The sequence below is a fragment of the Mauremys reevesii genome, linkage group 1 (assembly GCF_016161935.1).
Source record: "Mauremys reevesii isolate NIE-2019 linkage group 1, ASM1616193v1, whole genome shotgun sequence".
Classification (NCBI taxonomy): Eukaryota; Metazoa; Chordata; order Testudines; family Geoemydidae; genus Mauremys; species Mauremys reevesii.
The window spans coordinates 236,672,951-236,691,669 of record NC_052623.1 but is presented as its reverse complement, the minus strand read 5'-3'; the positions used below and the strand labels follow the sequence as shown (position 1 = coordinate 236,691,669).

Sequence of the window (18,719 nt, the reverse complement as noted above, 5' to 3'; positions counted from 1 at the left end):
AAGATTGTAGTTATATGTAACTCATGTTATAATAGTGGGGGGTCTTTGTCTCCAGGTTTATCAGCCTGCCACTACTGGCAGCGAAGAGCCATAGAGACTAATGCTTTTTGTGTTAAAGGTCCTGGATTCAGACCCCTCCATTGGCCCAAACAGAACAAGTTATACTTGTCACAATGCTCACATGGGCTGGTCAATTTATTACCTGAAGAAAAGGGGTGACATATTTAAAAATCTCTCTCACTATGTTTATATCACATGCAGACGCAAGTCACTGGAAAGATGTTCTTCCAAAGGGAGAGTGGTGGATCACATCACATAGAACTCCGATGCGTACATCTCCCTAATTTAATTAGCCAACCATTCTCACAGAATCATAGAATATCAGGGTGGGAAGGGACCTCAGGAGGTCATCTAGTCCAACATCCTGCTCAAAGACAGACCAATTCCCAACTAAATCATCCCAGCCAGGGCTTTGTCAAGCCTGCCCTTAAAAACCTCTAAGGAAGGACATTCCACCACCTCCCTAGGTAACCCATTCCTGTGCTTCACCACCCTCCTAGTGAAAAAGTTTTCCATAATATCCAACCTAAACCTCCCCCACTGCAACTTGAGACCATCACTCCTTGTTCTGTCATCTGCTACCACTGAGAATAGTCTAGATCCATCCTCTTTGGAACTCCCTTTCAGGTAGCTGAAAGCAGCTATCAAATCCCCCCTCATTCTTCTCTTCTGCAGACTAAACAATCCCAGTTCCCTCAGCCTCTCCTCGTAAGTCATGTGCTCCAGCCCCCTTATCATTTTTGTTGCCTTCCGCTGGACTCTTTCCAATTTTTCCACATCCTTCTTGTAGTGTGGGGCCCAAAACTGGACACAGTACTCCAGATCAGGCCTCACCAATGTCGAATAGAGGGGAATGATCACGTCTCTCAATCTGCTGGCAATGCCCCTACTTATACAGCCCAAAATGCCGTTAGTCTTCTTGGCAACAAGGGCACACTGTTGACTCATATCCAGCTTCTCGTCCACTGTAACCCCATTTCCTTTTCTGCAGAACTGCTGCCTAGCCACTCGGTCCCTAGTCTGTAACAGTTGTGGAAGCCAGTAAATAATTAACAAGGATTTGAAAAGATCTTAATGAATGTTAGTTAGCAAGAGTCAGGCCATACTGTAACCTTAATGACGTAAGACTTGTAGGAGCAAAGATAGTGCGAGGCGACAGGACAAAGTTATTACGACCTTGCAATCACTAACCAAAATGCAGGCTTGCTTTTCTTAGGATTGAGACAAATAAGATAAACCTTTTTGCTATGTATAAACAAAATGTAGTTGTTGCTTTTTACTGTCTGTATTATTGTTAGAAATTGTCTGTAAAAGGTATAAAGGCTTGCTGTGATTGTTTACCAGTTGAGAGATCTGTCCAGAACCCTGTGTCCTATGGCACTCTCTCTCCCTCCATGGTAATTACTGGAGAAATAATAAAGTATTTAATTTTGCTGCACCCAAACAAAAAGCGAGAACTAAGTTTTTCTTTGACACAGTGCATGGGATTCTTCTGTCCTAAGTGCAGGACTCTGCACTTGTCCTTGTTGAACCTCATCATGTTTCTTTTGGCCCAATCCTCTAATCTGTCTAGGTCCCTCTGTATCCTATCCCTATCCTCCAGTGTATCTACCACTCCTCCCAGTTTAGTGTCATCTGCAAACTTGCTGAGAGTGCAGTCCACGCCATCCTCCAGATCGTTAATGAAGATATTGAACAAAACCGGCCCCAGGACTGACCTTTGGGGCACGCCACTTGATATCAGCTGCCAAATAGACATGGAGCCGTTGATCACTACCCATTGAGCCCGACAATCTAGCCAGCTTTCTATCCACCTTATAGTCCATTCATACAGCCCATGTGTCTTTAACTTGCTGGCAAGAATACTGTGGGAGACCATATAAAAAGCTTTGCTAAAGTCAAGGAATAATATATCCACTACTTTCCCCTCATCCACAGACCCAGTTATCTCCTCATAGAAGGAAATTAGGTTAGTCAGGCATGACTTCCCCTTGGTGAATCCATGCTGACTGTTTCTGATCACTTTCCTCTCCTCTAAGTGCTTCAGAATTGATTCCTTGAGGACCTGCTCCATGATTTTTCCAAGGACTGAGGTGAGGCTGACTGGCTTATTGTTCCCCAGATCCTCCTCCTTCCCTTTTTTAAAGATGGGAACTACATTAGCCTTTTTCCAGTCATCCGGTACCTCCCCTGATCACCATGAGTTTTCAAAGATAATGGCCAATGGCTCTGCAATCACATCCGCCAACGCTTGGATGCAGCACATCCAGCCCCATGGACTTGTGCTCGTCCAGTTTTTCCAAATTGTCCTAAACCACTTCTTTCTTCACAGAGGGCTGGTCACCTCCTCCCTATACTGTGCTGCCCAGTGCAGCAGTCTGGGAGCTGACCTTGTTTGTGAAGACAGAGGCAAAAAAAAATCATTGAGTACATTAGCTTTTTCCACATCCTCTGTGACTAGATTGCCTCCCTCATTCAGTGTGGGGCCCACACTTTCCTTGACTTTCTTCTTGTTGCTAACATACCTGAAGAAACCCTTCTTGTTACTCTTAACATCTCTTGCTAGCTGCAACTCCAAGTGTGATTTGGCCTTCCTGATTTCACTCCTTCATGCCTGAGCAATATTTTGTATACTTCTCCCTGGTCATTTGTCCAATCTTCCACTTCTTGTAAGCTTCTTTACCCTTTGGGAAGAACACTCAAATCTGATAAGTTAATACTCATGGCTCACCTTTGCCATGAAGCCTACAAATTGCTGCCAGTGACCATGGCTAGATAGGTGACAAACTGACTGTCTCTCTTGTCCTTTCTTCCTTTTCCAAAATCCACTACTTCTGCCATAACTCCTCACCCTACTGCTACCCTCTCTACAATTAAAAAGCACCAGCAAAACAACTATCAAAATTGTGTCAATCATGACCATGTTCATGTATGTTAATGCTCTATTCTCCTCCCCCTTTCGGACTTTAAACTTTCCAATGGAGGGATTGCTTCTCCATCTGATTTGGGGAGTGCCCAGCATAATGGTGGCTGATTAGAGCCTTTTGATAACAAGTCACTGGGACAACTTACTAGAGAATGTAGTAAATTTTCCATCACCTGAAATCTTTACATTGACACTGGATGTCTTTCTAAAAGATATTCTGTAGTTCAGCCATAAGTTCTTGATGGCTTGATTAATGAATTAACAGGTCAAATTATATGGCTTGTGTTACACAGGAGGTCAGATTAGATTTCTGGTCTTAAAAAAAAACAAGCAATGGATATGTTTACACTGACGACAACTTACTCCAACCAAGGTTTTTTTTTTCCCCCATACAGCAAACATGGCCTAGCTTGCACTTCAGGTGCAAGCCAGGCCAACTTCCTAGATGTATTGTGCATTTCAGTCTCTGCCTATCCATAACAGAAGCCTACATTGTTATTCCTGGCTTGTTTTTTTAAAACCACTGCTCCATGTCTTGGCCCATACCCAGAAAAGGAAGCAAGAGTCTAAGGAGGCAGTTTGATTATGCTGGGTTGCATTAGATGGATGATTGTAAAAGATGGATCTGTCCTATTAAAGAAAGGGAAGACTCATGCTGACTAATGTGCTGTCAAGTGCAACCTGTCATCTTCCAACTAAAAAGGAATTATTCCTAGTTATTACTGAAGAAAGAATATCAACTATCTTTCTGCAAAAAAATTTAACCTCCAATGCAGCAATTTATTACAAAGGGATGTTTACAGCTTGATTAGATACCGTCTCTGTGGGTTCCCAATGAACATTATATGCTAGAGTAATTCTTTTTCTCAGAGGTCAGAGAGAGTTCAGTTTTATGACAGGTGGGTGGGAAGGAGTCTCACTTTTTATGGATGGCATGAGCAGCTGAACATTATATATTGTCCTTTTTAAAGAAAAAGGTCTTGGAAGTAGTTTCAGAGAAAAATGGATTTACAGCTTTTCCATAGTCATTACTCCTGACAGTAGATCCTGCAGGCTCTGTTCAAACTGGAAAGTAGCTGTGTGCTATTCATTTTCAACACGGGAGTGAAACAAAAGCACCTACCTCAGGATTTCCCCTCAATTTATCTTTCATGTTTTGTTTCTAAGGATGCATGCACCAGATCAGAAAGTATTTTCATTTCTAGACACCCCAAATTTCAGACCCACTATTCAAACCCTTTATGATGGTTCTCAAATATTTAGCTAAGATATTACCCCTTCTTCCAATTTCCTCTCTCTAAATTATTAAAGCATTGACCCATATTTATTCCTGAGATTTTGCACATCATTGTGTGTCAGCCAGGAGTAATGCATGGTATAATTTTCACTGGAAACAATGTCAACTGGAAGTGACAAACCACACTCCCCTGGTGAGAATATACATTTAGTGCTGAAGTTAACATGGCAATCTGCTATTATTAAATGTTACATCAAATATCTGAATTCTTAAAGGTCTGTTCTCCTGACATTCGAAGAATGGTTTTATGATTAAGGCACTGGGTTGGATCTCAGGAAATCTGGGTTCATTTTCTAGATCATTTACTGACTTCCTGTGACCCCTTCTGGAAGGCATTTCATTTTTCTGTGTCCCAGTTTCCCTTCCATAAAAAAGGGATTCCATCCCCTTTCTCCACAGGGATAGTATCTGCTCTGTCCTATCAGTCTTGACTATTTGAAGTACAAGCTTTTCAGAGCAGGGATGTCTCTTACTATCTGTTTATATGGTGTCTGACACAAGGGGGCCTCTAATTTCAGTTGGGAGTCTACTGGAGATACTAGAAGAGGAATAATTAACAACATGACCAGTGGGAGTCTAGACCTTTGTGGTCCAAATCCAGACCTAGTGTAAGGGGGTGCAACTCCACCAATGTTAATGGAGTTTCTCCCATTTACTCCAGGCCTGAATTTGGCTGTGTTGAACAAAAAGGCAGAAGGGTTTCCACCTGGTCAAAGAATAGGGTATTTCCTCTGCAGTGGTGGTAGATTGAGTGTAAATTCACAGGAAATATGCATTTTTAAATGCAGTTCATTCCAAGCAGCCTCCTCTGAACACATAAAGGAAACGTACAAATGTGAAAAATTGCCTCGATGGCATATACGACTGAGATGCTTTCTTTAGTAGAACTATAAGACAAAACACCTCCTTCTCTGAAAATAGAAACAATATGCCTTTCCTCCAAGAATAGTTTTTTGTCAATGGAGTATTATCTGTTTTAATATGTTATTCCTATATATTTAATCACTTACATTTCAAAGAACTCTGTAAATCAGGAGCTGACTAGGTTAATGTAACCTAGAGCAGGATCAACGTACTCAAAGAAACCTTTAGCCAGACAGCTTTTGTCCAGCCTATATGAAACCCAGGCTCAGTTGGTCTTGCTATTTGAGCAAATAATTGGATGGTTTACAGGTTTAGCACATGATATTAATCCCACAACTAATTACTATCAACACGCCACATGTAGTAGCGTATAGAGTTGCAGGATGATAGCATTGCAGCTGTGAACCACCATGCCACTTTGTGTGCTATAGAGTAAGTCCTCCAGGAAACGTAGAGATGCCACACTTCCTCTAGTTTTTGGTTTTCTGAGACAGACTGGGGGCAGAAGCCAGCATTGCCAATCTCACTGATTTTTCACCAATTGGGCTAGTGTTGAAAGGCCTCAATGACCAAAAATAAAAATAAATAAATAAATCTTGAATTGGTGACAGATGACTTCTGGGGCTACAAAAAGTATCTTATGGTGAAATTTTCACGATTCAGATTGTCCCTGTCTCTTTGCTGCCATCTGGTGCCCTCTTGAATGAGCTGCCACCAAGGCACATGCGCAGATGGACCAAATCCACTTCTCCCAGCTAGCAGAAGCCATGCAGCATTGGTGACAGAGCCCCACTGGTTGTGGTAAAGCATGGCTTCCTATTGGCCACAGGACGTATCCAACTGGGTAGGGAGGCAGCCAATGGGAAGGCGGGGGAGAGTATAAACTATGTGTGAGTAAGAAGCAGCAGCTGCCAGTGCATCGTCTTTGAAGAGCGCACAGACGCAGCAACTCCTAGTGCCTGTTGTAGCCAGTCGGCACCTTTTCTACCCTCTCCACAGAACTATTGACAATGCCCTGTGACCTCCCTGTGCCTGGCTGATGGCATCTTGGACCCCTAGTTGCCCCATGAGGGGATGGCAGCAGCCAACTTTGGCAAGATCCAGAGAGACATCTTTGTGGAGAGTAAGCAGAGTGATGGTGAGAAGTTGAGCAGCAGCAGCCCCTGGCTTCAACTCCTTCTCTGTGATATTAGGGACTGCACATGGGGCCTGGGACCCAGATGTTTCCACAGTGTTGCCAGCCTCTGTGACTACTTTTGGACTAAATTTCACATGCCGTGATGAAAACTCAAGCTTTGAGGTTGGCAAAATTGGCAGAAACAAAGCAGCCTAGGACAGAGTAGTCGTAAGCTGAAGCTACACAGGATGATAAGGAGCTTGTTACTGGATTTCTATATGTAGTGCCTGGTCATAAAGGTTTTATTTTGACACTACTCTGCTGGTCGCTTTTGGTGCTAGCTCTCCTACTCTTCTATCTAAAAGAGATTTCTTAAGACAATTGATATCTAAGCATTCAGCACATGTGGTACAGAGTCCCACTGCCATAGGAAAGTGTTAATTTCACCACTGTCCATGATAGCCAGTCTGCAATGTCACACAATATGGAATTCTGTACTAACACGTAGCATTTCCTGTCCTTTCTTCCACCATTCATTCACTTTTTCCCCAGTTATCTGATGCTTGTCTATACTAGGAGTCGGACCCTGCCTTTCCCAATTTGATGAATACCCAAGGTCATTTTCTTAAAGCAGGTGTGTCCTTTGAATGCTGTCCCACGAGGCCATTGGCTGATCATTTTGTTAAGACTCCTCATGGGATGGAATTGCCAATGCATGGCACTCTCTCCCATTGCCCTGTGCCCCCATGCCTCATACTCTGGCATTAGTTATTTCCATCATTATTTTTCTCTCTCCCCCTGTCCTTTTCAGTCCATCTAATTTTTTTTTCCATTTATTGGTCTCTTTCTTTTAAGATTATTTCTGGTTCCTTTTGCGCTGGCAGCACCTTGCTGATTGTCCCCGTCCTCCACATCCCCCACTTTACCAAAAGGCTACATGAAGTTCTGAGCGTGTCCATCGCTCACTTTCTTGAATTAGGATGCATGCGCTTTCACAGCTGAACTGAATGTTGCAGGAATAGGGAGAGAAGCTGCAGCCTTACAGCTATACGTATAACCTGTTCCCATGGCTGGCTGCATTAGAGGCCTCTGTGGAAGCAACAAAGGTGGCTCATGCCTTACTTGCAGCTACAGAAGCACATTTTCAGTGGTAGTAGGGTAGATGCAGCTTTCTTCATCTCCCTCCTCCCAGATGTATGTTCCCAGAATTTGGAAACATTGGATGAAGGAAGATCCACTTAATTGGCTTAATTCGCCTTCTAGTTACACCAGTGTAAATATGGGGCAGCTCCCTTAGCATTGACTAAATCTGGACTAGCTCTTACTAGAATAAATGAGAACAGAATTTGGTCCAAAGAATTTTCCTCTGTTCCTTTCACAGGCCCAAATTTCCAAAGAGGCACACACTAAAGTTTGTTGCACTTCTGTGTGCACCTCATTTCAGCTGTGCAAATCCATCAATATACAAATATAAGAGGGCAAGTTGTGTGTGCCCAATTTTCAGTAACAAAGATATTTATAAAAGGGGACAGAAGCTAATATTTTGCATTCATACAGTTCCTTCTGAGATATGAAAATGCCTTTCAAACACTAATGAATTAAGCCTCACAACCCTCTTGTGAGATAAACATGGTAATTATTATTTCCATATCTCTAAGATGGGGATAAAGGAGTCACAGACACATAAGTGACCTGCACAAGGTGATACCGCAAGTTTGTGACAGGCAAGAACAAAACTCCAGGTCTCCCCATTCCCATTCTGTGCCTTAACCACAAAATTATACTCCTTCCCACCTACCACCCTGTTCATATTTTCAGTATAGTTTGGATACATGTTATATAGGGACATTTTTGGTTAATTATCAGACAATCATATCCTTCATATTTTGCTATACTCGACGTACATGCTGAATATCTAACAAGACCTTACTGCTTTAAGGGAAGTGTCAGACACACTATAGTTATCTGGAGAGTACATATTAGCAACTTCTATCACAAAATACAGGCTGTTAATATGGCTAATTTGGATGATATGATGACATTAAGATTCAATGGGAAGGGGACACCAATGACTGCTTAAAATCCAAGAACAGCATTAGTATGGCAGCATTTCCAATTCAAGTGCGTGTCGACAGGTGGCAAACAGGAGAGAGCTCAATACATGCAAGAAAAGAAAAAAGATTCTAAACATTTTGAAATGTTCCCAGGCTTTTCCTTCAGTTTGACATGTTAGGATTTTATATAATGCTATTGCAACAGGGACACAGCGCATCACTTGACACATTCATTTTTATGACACCATTAAGCGGCAGTACAGCAGCTCATGTTAAAACTCTGTCATACAGAGTTACATAGAATATGATCCTTGGAAAGCAATCATTTTCAATGTAAATCAGATTAGCTGGCAAACATTTAACCCAGAAGGCCATGGAAACATTCACTGTGTATGATTAGAGCAATGCACAATCTAGCAGTGATTTCACAAAGCTTGTTGAATGTCCATTATGTCTGACAGCTGGAGGCCAGACACTAGAAAAAGATAGCCAATTAGAAGCAGGGCCTGCCACCCCACTGCAGACCTCACTTGTATAGTTCCTGCACATTATTAAAGGCAAGACCTGAACTGGGAGCCTGATGGCCTGAAGGCGTCAGCCCTGTCAAGTGTCCCAGAAGAAAACTACCCGCTAGTCAAGCCAATAGGAGCTGTGCTACGCTTGACTGAGCTAGAAGCTGTTCTTTGCAACAAAGACTGAAGAGCAGTTAAATGAAGCTGAGTGCTTCTTCATTTTGGCTGTAGAGTTCAGTTCCTTCCTGTACTGTAATGCCCAATACACACCCTCTGTGCAGGCTCCTAATTTATGTTCACCAGCCACCCAATTAACAACCTGTGAAAGCTACATAGCTGCAGTGCCTTTGTTCTTAGGCCACTGCAGTGTATTCATTAACCTTTTATGTTACAATATCTGGAAGTTCCCACTATAGTATACTGTGACAAAGTTCCTCCTCTACCTTGGTGGGTCCTGCGCTTATTTGGCAGATTTGCTCACCTCAGTGATCTTCCCCACAGTCTGGGTCAACTTCTCCTGTGTCTGATCAGGAGTTGGGAGGTTTCGGGGGAACCCAGGCCCAGCCTCTACTCCAGGTTCCAGCCCAGGGCCCTGTGGATTGCAGCTGTCTATAGTGCCTCCTGTAACAGCTGCATGACAGCTACAACTCCCTGGGCTACTTCCCCATGGCCTTCTCCAAACACCTTCTTTATCCTCACCACAGGACCTTCCTCCTGGTGTCTGATAACGCTTGTACTCCTTAGTCCTCCAGCAGCACACCCTCTCACTCTCAGCTCCTTGCACCTCTTGCTCCCAGCTCCTCACACACACTTCCTCTCCTCTGGCTCCCCCCCTCCCTGACTGGAGTGAGCTCCTTTTTAAATCCAGGTGCCCTGATTAGCCTGTCTTGATTGGCTGCAGGTGTTCTAATCAGCCTGTCCGCCTTAATTGGTTCTAGAAGGTTCCTGATTACTCTAGTGCAGCCCCTGCTTTGGTCACTCAGGAAACAGAAAACTACTCATCCGGTGGCCAGTATATTTGCCCTTTACCAGACTCCTGTACCCCACTGGCCTGGGTCTGTCACAATACATACGAATATTCTAGCATAAAAATGTTTCCCCATACTATTAGTGTTTTCCTGTTCTCCAAAACAGCCTATTATTCCAACACCGTTTCAAGATACTTAAATTGAATCCTGGTTTATTTAAAATGTGTGGTTTGCCACAAATACAGATGACCATCCTGAATGCTCAGTGTCAGAACTATCAACCTGGCAAAGCCTAAATGAGAGACTCTGGCCATTAAAAATGTGTGACAGAGACCCAGGATAAGGGACAATAGTAAAAAAGGAAGCCTACATTTACCTGTGACAAAATTTTCTTATGGTGTTCTAAATTTGACATCACCTATGTTCCAAGGTTCTGCATTTGTGAGGTAAATAATTTGGAAAAACAAAAAACCAACTGCGAAATAATCTGTATGTGAGATAAATGTGGCTTTTGTGATAGGGTACGGTTGTTTGGGGGTTATGGCTGTTGAGAGCCCCCTAATCCTAACAGAGCTTTAAACAACTAATTGCCCCTTACCAACATTAACTACACTTGTCTGGGATTTCTCCAGCTATAATATTTCTATAGCTAAGAACCAATAAAGGTCTAATAACTTGCCTACAGGACTACATGCAACACCGACAGACCCCGGTCGTCAGGATCAAACTGGGGACTTCTGGAGCTTAGTGCATGAGCCTCTATGGCATGAGCTAAAAGCCAACTGCACGTTAGCTAAGTCTGAAGAGCAGATTCATTCTTCTCTCTCAGTGCCATTATGTGGGAGAGAACACCACATCCAGGAGGTGTGTGGGTTACATACACTCTATACTTCTATCCAGTGGGGGCCAGCTCTGCTCACAAATATTCTATTTTTTAGGTTTTAGACAGATACATTTCATTCACAGTTGTGTCCTTGCCTGCATCACTGCCAATGATGGCTGTGGTTACAACTTGCCATATAAAGCAGAACTTTATCAAAGGATTTTGGAAAAGCTGGATTAAGTGTGTTGTGTGCGCTGCTATTGTCAGTTTCATCTGTCAAACAGTCAAGATTAGTTGGGAAGGGATGTTCTTTTTTTCTAGTCTCTAAAGTATCTAGCCAGTTCCCTGACTTTAGGTCAATTTTCTTTATTCTCTGTATTCAGATGTACGCTGCTGAGTGTTTTAGCCAGGTATACAGGTACCACAGTTCTGAATTATTTAATGGTATATTTGTTAAGCGGATATTAACTTTAAGATGCATTACACCATTTACACAAGTTGCACTTGACCTGAGCCATTTAACAGGTTGCACAGAAAAATGTATACATACAAATCTCACTGGTCTGAAAAGGCCTAGGGTTATTAACTTTCCAGATATGCTGCTGCAGGACCGATTTGTTTTGCCTGACCTTTGACGAGAGGTAAGGGACATTGAAAAATTGGCCAGAAGTTTGAGATGTATTACTTGGATAGAAGGGTTAAGCCAATTTAAAACTACAAAAACAACTACCAATTACAATTACTGGTAGGGCATTCAGAGCTTATGCCTGGACACTTTTTAGTGTTATAAACTGAAAAGAAACAGTGTGTAATATATTTTTTCTGATCATTTAAACCACTTAAAAGCACCCCCATGCAAGTTCCTATACAGACAGTGTATACACTCATGTGTGCCCAAGGAAATTTCCAGAAGATCTAGGAGCAGGGCCGGCTCCAGCTTTTTTGCCACCCCAAGCAGCGAAAAAAAAATATGGAGCTGCCGCCGAATTGCCACCAAAGACTGAAGCAAAGTGATTGAGTTGCCGAAGAGCCGCCAAAGAGGAAGAGAGGGACTGAGGGACCTGCTGCAGAATTGCCGCCGCAGACCCGGACGTGCCACCCCAATAACGGACGGAGCGCTGCCTCTTTCTATTGGCCACTCTAGGCACCTGCTTCCTTCGCTGGTGCCTGGAGCCAGCCCTGTCTAGGAGTAGAGATGGTCAATGTTTTTTGAAATTTGATTTTTCAAAGTTTTTTTTTTAATCAAAATGGCGATTTGACTAAAAATGACACTATCCATTTTTACAGCTAGCTGCACCAAGTTAAGAATTATTATTATTATTATACACAGCACCTAGGACCCCTAGTCATGGACTTCCATTGTGCTAGACACTGGACAAACACAAAATAAAATGACAGTCCCTGCCCCAATGGGCTTACAGTCTAGTTTATCCCTAAATTTTGGCAGAGGGGCAAACTAGCTCAGATAAAAGAAACATCCCTCTCAACCGTCATCTGAAATTTTAACAGACTTTTAAATTGTCCACATCTCCATGTGTAAAGAAAAATCTGCTCACACTTTTGGTTGGGAAACAGATAATTAGAAGTTTATTCTTTTTTAAAAGGTGATTCAGGGTGTTGCCTTGTTTGGGTGCCCTATTTTATGCAAGCACTAAGTATTACATTAAAGTATTACATTTGCATTAAGAGTTCAGATTAGCAGCAGATATTTATATTTAAATGTTAAACAGTAGATTTACACAAGCTATTAATGTATACAATTTATTTAGGGCAAAAAATCTGTATAGGAAAATCCAAATTTTAAGCATTTCAAGGCTACTGGTTATATATTCCAAATTTACATTGACTTTGCAATAAGTCACTTCCTTCAGTCTCTTCTTTTTGCCATTAGGGCATTAGGGGAATTTCAACTAATTCCTGCTAATGCAAAGTTTGGTGCACGAAGATGAAATATAGAGCACTTTCAGCATGATCACTCATCTGAAATAATGCTCAGTAGAGTCATTTTTTGTTCTATGGAAGAGTCTTCTAACTAGGCATTTATTATTGGTATTATGTGTTCCTTTCATTTTTTGTACTTATCTAATCTTTCCTCAAACACATGTAATGATTGTACCTTCATTTTGCTCAGTGACTTTCTCTCCTCTCTGGTTGTACTTTTAATGAGAAAGCTTGTATCTTGTATCAAAAGTACTATTTAAGCTGCAAATTACTTCTTGTCTGACCACTAATGTCTACTGTAAACAAACATTTCTCCTTACTTTACACTATTGCTTTTTATTGTTATTTGACTGTATTTCATAACCAATAAGATCAATAAAATAAAAATCACAAAACTCCTCTTTTTTGACTATACAAATTAAGCTTGCAAGTTCTTTCCTCATAAGTCATCGTCTAGTTACTATTATCTGACCTACTTTTTTTCCTCTTTAAACCAGTACACATTTTACTCTGGCTTAGCTGAAACAAACATAGGTGGGAAAACACTCTGGCTAAGCTTAAGTCCAAATAAGATGCTGACTGGAGGGGTGAAGCAACCAGTGGAACTAAAGCATATCCACACTTTCCAAAAGAGATCAATGCTTTAGGCTCGGCTTTCCCTCTCATGATCTAGAAGTATATTGATTTTTCCTGACCAACTGTCTGGCACTCCCAGATAATAGCAATGGTTCATGTTACTTGTTTTCATCTGTGGTTAAGATATTGTGCCCTGTCATTGACCTAGCCACATCACTGAAGCTAATGATACTTTTGTCAGCCCCAGTTGTGCTAATGCACAGAACTCTTCTTGGGACAACACTTGGAAGTTTCATCTGGGGCCTGAGACAAAGCTCACTGAAGTCAATCTGACTTTACAATGACTCGAATGAGACTTGGTTCAGGCCCTTAGTGCAAAATGAAACAGCCCGCTAGCTTAGAGGAGGTTGGCAGAAACACATTATGATTACACCATCCTTCAATCTGTCTGGTGCTGGTTTCAATTCATAAAGTTCTTGGTGGTTTGGAATTGCACTTCTTTAGACCATCTCTCTCTCTCTCTCTCTCATATATTCAAACATATAGGCACAAATAAAATGCCTAACTAGTAACTAAGGACTGCACATATAGGCACTTTTTCTCACAGTCCTTAGATACACACTAATGACTGGAGGGTGATGTTTTCTGTCAGAGTATGACTGTGTTAGCCTTCAGAGCACAGAGCAAGGCTTATCTTATTGGTAGGTTGACCAGACAGCAAGTGTGAAAAATCGGGATGGGGGTGAGGGGTAATAGGAGCCTATATAAGAAAAAGACCCCAAAATTGAGACTGTCCCTATAAAATCAGGATATCTGGTCACCCTACTTATTGGATAAGGTTTTGCTGAATATAGACACTGTCATTCTTTCCCTGTGTATTTTTTTTTAATTTCCTCCTCATCTTTCTGATTTACAAACAGATATATTTTTAATCTGTTATATTCCCAGATGTCTTAGCAGTGGATACACTATAGATCACTGAATAAATCAGTCAAATAAATACACCACACATTTCCCTGTACTGAATTCTCATTATTCTTGCTGACATATAGAGCGCCAGGGTCTGTGACTGCCTGAAATGTTTGCTGGCTGTCTTGGCTTGAAAGGCTGTGAGCCATTCTGAATAAATAGAGTCCCAAGTTTACTTACTGTTATGAATGAAAATTCTTCCAAGCACACTGAACTGTTCCACTGGGTTAATTCTCTATACAGCAGGTATGTACATTTTAGAACATCACCAGCTACATTAAAATTAGCCTTGCACTGGGAGAAAGTATGATTTAATTCTCTCTCTTTATCTATTATAAAAAACAAAAGAACTACCCTAAAAATGCCCATGAAGCACTCAAAAGTCAGGAAATGCAAAAGCTGACATCACCCTGGCAACCATTATCACTCTGCAACCTCCCCCCACCATGTCTATGCATTTCAGTACAGTTTTTACTTACAGGATTACAAACTATTTCTCAAATACCACCATACTTTCTTCTCTCCATACAGCTGAGATTGGTAATGTCTTGATTACCCTTCCCAATACTGCAGCATGATGACAATGTGAAATACCCCACACAGTTAGCAGGCTTTGATCTTGCTGGGAAAGTGTTGTGGTTTCTACTGACTCACTGGGTACATCTACACTGCTGCAGCTGGCCTGGCTCACCTGACTGGGGCTTGTAGGGCTCGGTATGCAGGGAGCTATAAAATTGAAGTGTAGACTTTGGCCTTGGGCTGTAGCCCAGATTCTGAGACCCCGGGGGTGGGGAAAAGGGTCTAAGAGCCCTGGCTCCATCTCAAGCCCAAATGTCTTAAATGCAATTTTTAGCCCCACAGCTGAGGCTCTGAAACTTCGTGACACAGATTTTTTTTAATCGCAGTGTAGATGAACCCACTGAGGCAAGTGATTTGTTCCTGTATTTTCATGGAGACAGGATAAAGCTTCCACTGATAGCGAGGCTGTGTACAAGGTTTATAAAGAATTGAAATCCCTTTTGGGGCCACCGTTTTACAATTGGTGCAACAGGCCCAATCTTGGACTGAACATTTTTCATTCAGCAGCCAGGGCCTCATCCTGTGCACACTGAAGTCGATAGCAAAGCTCCAATTCACTTTGCTGGGGCTTGACCTTGCATCCACAAACATAGGCCTACCTAAGTTGTGCTTTTGGTGCTGAATGGTCCTGGTTCTATCCCTGCTCAGGATCTCTTGTTGGGGATGGGGTGTCACATACATCGATCAAATACAATATTGACCCAGAGGTAATAAATCAAAGAGAACAAAACTTCCAAAAAGAGAAATGCAATTTTACAGAGCTGGGTTATAGAATCATAGACATTATAAATGTAAGTGCTCTACCAAGTTATCTAAAATCCATCCTCCTGCTTTGCAATATTGTTCCCTATAGCACATTTTCCAAGCTATTTGTAAATATGATACCTAGCTAATATTCCCATGTGGAAATAGATCCTATGCATCTGTTACTGAATTAGGTATAACATTTTACTATTTCATTAAAGGTTCAGTTGGATCAAATATTTTGACTAATGTTTCATTATTACTGTTTTAAAACCAGACTCCACCTGTTTACTGCTAGCAGTAATTACAGATGAATCAACATTACTGCCAGTTAATGGTCTCAGACTGATGAGTTGCCTGGAAGTAGGAACCCCATTCTTTCTCCACCTTTAGAACCCTGATAGAAGTTCTCCTTTATTTCTGCTCTCAGAATCTTTTGGGGGGTGGGGTGGATGTGTTTGTAAACATGATGTAGGCTAAGAGAAGTGGAACTTACCTGTCATTCCTTTTCTTTCTCCTTCTAATTGCTTCAGCATTCTAGCTTTGTGCTCTTGAACTCAGAACAGAGATCAAACATCTTCCCCCTTTTGTTTTCTTTTCCACTTGTACTCTTTAGCATATTAGACAACCTTAGGAAACAATAGAGGCTTCAGGCTGATTAGGAAGTTTTTTCTTCAAGAAAGCCACTCAACATATCCAAGTGAAAAGAGAACATTAAGTTATGTACTTTGGCATTTTCTCTCTAAAACCAGAGCTTGTTTGTCTGAGAGAAAAAAGCAGTAACTTCCTTCCTTTCAGAGTAACTCAGAGACTAAATTTACAAAGCAAACAGGCACTTGGTGAGGGCAGAGGTAAATGCAGCTGGCACTAATTGAAAGGTACACAGGTGGATAATCAGGAAGCTGAAGCTACAAGATTCATTTGTCTAACACTGTCTGGAGACAGGATAGGAAGGGCTCTGGCACAGCATCTGTGATAGAAATAGTTATTTGAAGGACAAGAACTAAAGCCTACTTTGGAGACCAAAGTTCTTAATACTTTTCAGCAAGCTCACTAGAGTAATTGCTAGCTGCTTGGTATGGTTACACTTTTTCTTTAGAAGATGGAAGGGAACTATCTGAAGTGAAACTCTAGGTTGGCAGAGTTCCTTTTTTGTTTGTTTGTTGCCTGGGGGAAGGGTTAATTGCTGTCCTGTGGAGTCACTTTGCACAATAACCCTCTAGCATGGTGTAACTAGATAACAAGGATTATGAAGTCATGCACTGGAACAAGATGTATCTAGGCAGGAGCTGGAAAAAAAATCAGATCAGTTGGTGGATAAATAGTTTCTGGGACACAAAACTGTAACCACGTATAGCAAAAATGTATGTAACTTATTTGCAAATGCTATGGGACCAGGGGCGGCTCTAGAAAGTAGGCTGCCCCAAGCAGCGCGGAGCGCTGCGCCGCCCTTCCCCGGTCCCGCGGCGGGTCCCCTCTTCCCGCGGCTCCGGTTGAGCTCCCGCCAGCATGCCTGCGGCAGGTCCACCGGAGCCCGGGACGAGCGGACCTGCCGCAGTCATGCCTGCGGGAGCTCAACCGGAGCCGCGGGAAGACGGGACCCGCCGCAGTCATGCCTGCGGGAGCTCAACCGGAGCCGCGGGAAGACGGGACCCGCCGCAGTCATGCCTGCGGCAGGTCCGCTCGTCCCAGGCTCCGGTGGACCTGCCGCAGGCATGCCGGCGGGAGCTCAACCGGAGCCAAATGCCGCCCCCCCGGGAAACGGCCGCCCCAAGCGCCTGCTTGGCGCGCTGGTGTCTAGAGCCGCCCCTGTATGGGACATTGGCGATCCCATGTTGATATATAAGAACAAAGCAGAAATGGCACCTCTCTCAGCTATAGCTATTTGCACTCATTTTTATATAAAGGCAACACATAAAAATGCGCTTTAAAGATGGGTAAATCAAATACAATGCAGCAAGAAGTATTTCTTATCTTCAGCCACAATCCTGCAAACACTTGTCTAATGTTACTACTGTGAGTATCACCATTGAGTGGGTGGGTGTGTATTATGATGTAGGTACTGGACTCTAGGACAATATTTGTTCTTAACAATTGATCTTCATGTTTGCATTTAAGGATCCCAGGCAAATATAAAGTGACCTTTCATCATAATTAACAGTCACAGGATACATGCATATGGAGAGAAGGAATACTTTTTTTTTATCGGTTTTCTTTTAAACAGACAAACATGGCAGCTGTTTTAAAGCAGTTCAGCAGTCTAAAATGTTGGAACTAAAGTCAATAGAAAGTGTAAGAGGAGTGGCCAAAAGTGCAGGATAAATTACATTCATATTATTATTTTGCAACACATTATGTGATTATCACCTCCATGTCGCAGATTAATATGCATATAAATTAACTAAAGTTTTGCATTGTATAAAATGCACTTGTTGTTGAGCTAATTCTAACAGACAACAGGTTTACATTTCCTCACAGGAAACCAAAAAGGAAGTTAATCCATGATACAATTTTTAAAGAGAGATAAGAAATGTGACAAAGTATTGCCACCTAAATGGATAGCTCAGTGGTTTGCACTTTGGCCTGCTAAACCCAGGGTTGTGAGTTCATTCCTTAAGGGGGCCAGTTGGGGATTGGCCCTGCTTTGAGCAGGGGGTTGGACTAGATGACCTCCTGAGGTCCCTACCAACCCTGATATTCTATTATTCTAAACAATTTGTAGAAGTGTCTTTGCATGATGTAGTTGCAAAGAAAGAGACTCCCATATGACAGATGATAATCATTGTCATCTAATGTGCTTCTGGAAGGTACTCAGCTGGGCATGGTATAAAAGTATAAACAGAATGGGAGATAAATTCATATAAGACACAAGAGAAACTACTAATAGAGGCAGACCTAAAATTGGTGATGCTATGAATGTAGCTGTTAGCCAGAAGACTACAGGGATTTCATTTAAAATAAATGCAAGGCCTCTGTTCATACAGAAAAGCTAAAAGCAGCTAGCATGTTCTCACTGTGGTAAAGAATACCACATACCTGATGTATGCTATTATAAAAAAGCAAAATGACAAAAATGGCAGGAAACTGGGCAGCTTAGCTGGATATGAAGGAAAAAAGAGCAGAAGAAATAAATGGACATCAAACAAGGATAAAAATGAAAGTACCTCTAAAATATTCAGTTAAAATGAATAATAATCACAAGTGAGAATGAGAAACTTTGCTGAAAAAAGGGATCTGAAAGTGAGTGGTGAATTGCCTATTTATACTATAAAGGCTGCAAAGAAAAAGA

General features: G+C 41.9%; 1 protein-coding gene across 4 annotated transcripts in view; it reads right to left on the bottom strand.

Moving 5' to 3' along the window:
* The window catches only part of SHISAL1 (shisa like 1), a 280,247-nt gene extending 264,013 nt beyond the window's left edge, over positions 1–16,234 (bottom strand). For all 4 annotated transcript variants that reach the window (XM_039519539.1, XM_039519534.1, XM_039519540.1 and 1 more), the window contains exon 1: positions 15,927–16,234. The gene's annotated coding sequence lies outside the window, so the exon portion shown is untranslated. The remainder of the gene's footprint in view (positions 1–15,926) is intronic.
* Positions 16,235–18,719: the final 2,485 nt, after the last annotated feature.